Below are 6332 nucleotides of genomic sequence, written 5' to 3'. Positions count from 1 at the left end.
TGGAGATGATGACACTGGGGGATCACACAGCCCTGTACACACACGTATATATACACAGTACACTGGAGATGGTGACACTGGAGGATCACACAGCGCTGTACACACACGTATATATACACCGTACACTAGAGATGGTGATACTGGGGGATCACACAACTCTGTACACACACGTATATATACACCGTACACTGGAGATGATGACACTGGGGGATCACACAGCCCTGTACACACAGGTATATATACACCGTACACTGGAGATGGTGACACTGGGGGATCACACAGCGCTGTACACACACGTATATATACACCGTACACTGGAGATGGTGACACTGGAGGATCACACAGCTCTGTACACACACGTATATATACACCGTACACTGGAGATGGTGACACTGGAGGATCACACAGCTCTGTACACACACGTATATATACACCGTACACTGGAGATGGTGACACTGGGGGATCACACAGCTCTGTACACACACGTATATATACACAGTACACTGGAGATGGTGACACTGGGGGATCACACAGCTCTGTACACACACGTATATATACACCGTACACTGGAGATGGTGACACTGGGGGATCACACAGCTCTGTACACACACGTATATATACACCGTACACTGGAGATGGTGACACTGGGGGATCACACAGCTCTGTACACACACGTATATATATACACCGTACTCTGGAGATGGTGACACTGGGGGATCACACAGCCCTGTACACACACGTATATATATACACCGTACACTGGAGATGGTGACACTGGGGGATCACACAGCTCTGTACACACACGTATATATACACCGTACACTGGAGATGGTGACACTGGGGGATCACACAGCTCTGTACACACACGTATATATATACACCGTGCACTGGAGATGGTGACACTGGGGGATCACACAGCCCTGTACACACACGTATATATATCCACCGTACACTGGAGATGGTGACACTGGGGGATCACACAGCTCTGTACACACACGTATATATACACCGTACACTGGAGATGGTGACACTGGGGGATCACACAGCTCTGTACACACACGTATATATATACACCGTACACTGGAGATGGTGACACTGGGGGATCACACAGCTCTGTACACACACGTATATATACACCATACACTGGAGATGGTGACACTGGGGGGATCACACAGCTCTGTACACACACGTATATATACACCGCACACTGGAGGTGGTGACACTGGGGGATCACACAGCTCTGTACACACACGTATATATACACCGCGCACTGGAGATGGTGACACTGGAGGATCACACAGCTCTGTACACACACGTATATATACACCGTACACTGGAGATGGTGACACTGGGGGATCACACAGCTCTGTACACACACGTATATATACACCGTACACTGGAGATGGTGACACTGGGGGATCACACAGCCCTGTACACACACGTATATATACACCGTACACTGGAGATGGTGACACTGGGGGATCACACAGCTCTGTACACACACGTATATATACACCGTACACTGGAGATGGTGACACTGGAGAATCACACAGCTCTGTACACACACGTATATATACACCGTACACTGGAGATGGTGACACTGGAGGATCACACAGCCCTGTACACACACGTATATATACACCGTACACTGGAGATGGTGACACTGGAGAATCACACAGCTCTGTACACACACGTATATATACACCGTACACTGGAGATGGTGACACTGGGGGATCACACAGCTCTGTACACACACGTATATATACACCGTACACTGGAGATGGTGACACTGGAGGATCACACAGCTCTGTACACACACGTATATATACACCGTACACTGGAGATGTTGACACTGTGGGATTACACAGCTCTGTACACACAAGTATATATACACCGTACACTGGAGATGGTGACACTGGGGGATCACACAGCTCTGTACACACACGTATATATACACCGTACACTGGAGATGGTGACACTGGGGGATCACACAGCTCTGTACACACACGTATATATACACCGTACACTGGAGATGGTGACACTGGGGGATCACACAGCTCTGTACACACACGTATATATACACCGTACACTGGAGATGGTGACACTGGAGGATCACACAGCTCTGTACACACACGTATATATACACCGTACACTGGAGATGGTGACACTGGGGGATCACACAGCTCTGTACACACACGTATATATACACCGTACACTGGAGATGGTGACACTGGAGGATCACACAGCTCTGTACACACACGTATATATACACCGTACACTGGAGATGGTGACACTGGGGGGATCACACAGCTTTGTACACACACGTATATATACACCGTACACTGGAGATGGTGACACTGGAGGATCACACAGCTCTGTACACACACGTATATATACACCGTACACTGGAGATGATGACACTGGGGGATCACACAGCCCTGTAATCACACGTATATATACACCGTACACTGGAGATGGTGACACTGGGGGATCACACAGCTCTGTACACACACGTATATATACACCGTACACTGGAGATGATGACACTGGGGGATCACACAGCCCTGTACACACACGTATATATACACAGTACACTGGAGATGGTGACACTGGAGGATCACACAGCGCTGTACACACACGTATATATACACCGTACACTGGAGATGGTGATACTGGGGGATCACACAACTCTGTACACACACGTATATATACACCGTACACTGGAGATGATGACACTGGGGGATCACACAGCCCTGTACACACAGGTATATATACACCGTACACTGGAGATGGTGACACTGGGGGATCACACAGCGCTGTACACACACGTATATATACACCGTACACTGGAGATGGTGACACTGGAGGATCACACAGCTCTGTACACACACGTATATATACACCGTACACTGGAGATGGTGACACTGGAGGATCACACAGCTCTGTACACACACGTATATATACACCGTACACTGGAGATGGTGACACTGGGGGATCACACAGCTCTGTACACACACGTATATATACACAGTACACTGGAGATGGTGACACTGGGGGATCACACAGCTCTGTACACACACGTATATATACACCGTACACTGGAGATGGTGACACTGGGGGATCACACAGCTCTGTACACACACGTATATATACACCGTACACTGGAGATGGTGACACTGGGGGATCACACAGCTCTGTACACACACGTATATATATACACCGTACTCTGGAGATGGTGACACTGGGGGATCACACAGCCCTGTACACACACGTATATATATACACCGTACACTGGAGATGGTGACACTGGGGGATCACACAGCTCTGTACACACACGTATATATACACCGTACACTGGAGATGGTGACACTGGGGGATCACACAGCTCTGTACACACACGTATATATATACACCGTGCACTGGAGATGGTGACACTGGGGGATCTCACAGCCCTGTACACACACGTATATATATCCACCGTACACTGGAGATGGTGACACTGGGGGATCACACAGCTCTGTACACACACGTATATATACACCGTACACTGGAGATGGTGACACTGGGGGATCACACAGCTCTGTACACACACGTATATATATACACCGTACACTGGAGATGGTGACACTGGGGGATCACACAGCTCTGTACACACACGTATATATACACCATACACTGGAGATGGTGACACTGGGGGGATCACACAGCTCTGTACACACACGTATATATACACCGTACACTGGAGATGGTGACACTGGGGGGATCACACAGCTCTGTACACACACGTATATATACACCGCACACTGGAGGTGGTGACACTGGGGGATCACACAGCTCTGTACACACACGTATATATACACCGCGCACTGGAGATGGTGACACTGGAGGATCACACAGCTCTGTACACACACGTATATATACACCGTACACTGGAGATGGTGACACTGGGGGATCACACAGCTCTGTACACACACGTATATATACACCGTACACTGGAGATGGTGACACTGGGGGATCACACAGCCCTGTACACACACGTATATATACACCGTACACTGGAGATGGTGACACTGGGGGATCACACAGCTCTGTACACACACGTATATATACACCGTACACTGGAGATGGTGACACTGGGGGATCACACAGCTCTGTACACACACGTATATATACACCGTACACTGGAGATGGTGACACTGGGGGATCACACAGCTCTGTACACACACGTATATATACACCGTACACTGGAGATGGTGACACTGGGGGATCACACAGCTCTGTACACACACGTATATATACACCGTACACTGGAGATGGTGACACTGGGGGATCACACAGCTCTGTACACACACGTATATATACACCGTACACTGGAGATGGTGACACTGGAGGATCACACAGCTCTGTACACACACGTATATATACACCGTACACTGGAGATGGTGACACTGGAGGATCACACAGCCCTGTACACACACGTATATATACACCGTACACTGGAGATGGTGACACTGGAGGATCACACAGCTCTGTACACACACGTATATATACACCGTACACTGGAGATGGTGACACTGGGGGATCACACAGCTCTGTACACACACGTATATATACACCGTACACTGGAGATGGTGACACTGGGGGATCACACAGCTCTGTACACACACGTATATATACACCGTACACTGGAGATGGTGACAATGGGGGATCACACAGCTCTGTACACACACGTATATATACACCGTACACTGGAGATGGTGACACTGGGGGATCACACAGCTCTGTACACACACGTATATATACACCGTACACTGGAGATGGTGACACTGGGGGATCACACAGCTCTGTACAAACACGTATATATACACCGTACACTGGAGATGGTGACACTGGGGGATCACACAGCTCTATACACACACGTATATATACACCATACACTGGAGATGGTGACACTGGGGGATCACACAGCTCTGTACACACGTATATATACACCGTACACTGGAGATGGTGACAATGGAGGATCACACAGCTCTGTACACACACGTATATATATACACCGTACACTGGAGATGGTGACACTGGGGGATCACACAGCCCTGTACACACACGTATATATACACCGTACACTGGAGATGGTGACACTGGAGGATCACACAGCTCTGTACACACACGTATATATACACCGTACACTGGAGATGGTGACACTGGGGGATCACACAGCTCTGTACACACACGTATATATACACCGTACACTGGAGATGGTAACACTGGGGGATCACACAGCTCTGTACACACACGTATATATACACCGCACACTGGAGGTGGTGACACTGGAGGATCACACAGCTCTGTACACACACGTATATATACACCGTACACTGGAGATGGTGACACTGGGGGATCACACAGCTCTGTACACACACGTATATATACACCGTACACTGGAGATGGTGAAACTGGGGGATCACACAGCTCTGTACACACACGTATATATACACCGTACACTGGAGATGGTGACACTGGGGGATCACACAGCTGTGTACACACACATATATATACACCGTACACTGGAGATGGTGACACTGGGGGATCACACAGCCCTGTACACACACGTATATATACACCGTACACTGGAGATGGTGACACTGGGGGATCACACAGCTCTGTACACACACGTATATATACACCGTACACTGGGGATGGTGACACTGGAGGATCACACAGCTCTGTACACACACGTATATATACACCGTACACTGGAGATGATGACACTGGGGGATCACACAGCTCTGTACACACACGTATATATACACCGTACACTGGAGATGGTGACACTGGGGGATCACACAGCTCTGTACACACACGTATATATACACCGTACACTGGAGATGGTGACACTGGGGGATCACACAGCTCTGTACACACACGTATATATACACCGTACACTGGAGATAGTGACACTGGGGGATCACACAGCCCTGTACACACACGTGTATATACACCGTACACTGGAGATGGTGACACTGGAGGATCACACAGCTCTGTACACACACGCATATATACACCGTACACTGGAGATGGTGACACTGGGGGATCACACAGCCCTGTACACACACGTGTATATACACCGTACACTGGAGATGGTGACACTGGGGGATCACACAGCTCTGTACACACACGTATATATACACCGTACACTGGAGATGGTGACACTGGGGGATCACACAGCTCTGTACACACACGTATATATACACCGTACACTGGAGATGGTGACACTGGGGGATCACACAGCTCTGTACACACACGTATATATACACCGTACACTGGAGATG

This window comes from Dendrobates tinctorius, unplaced genomic scaffold (genome assembly GCF_039654945.1).
Source record: "Dendrobates tinctorius isolate UK_male_01 unplaced genomic scaffold, ASM3965494v1 ptg000275l, whole genome shotgun sequence".
NCBI lineage: Eukaryota > Metazoa > Chordata > Amphibia > Anura > Dendrobatidae > Dendrobates > Dendrobates tinctorius.
This window is presented reverse-complemented; position numbering follows the sequence as displayed.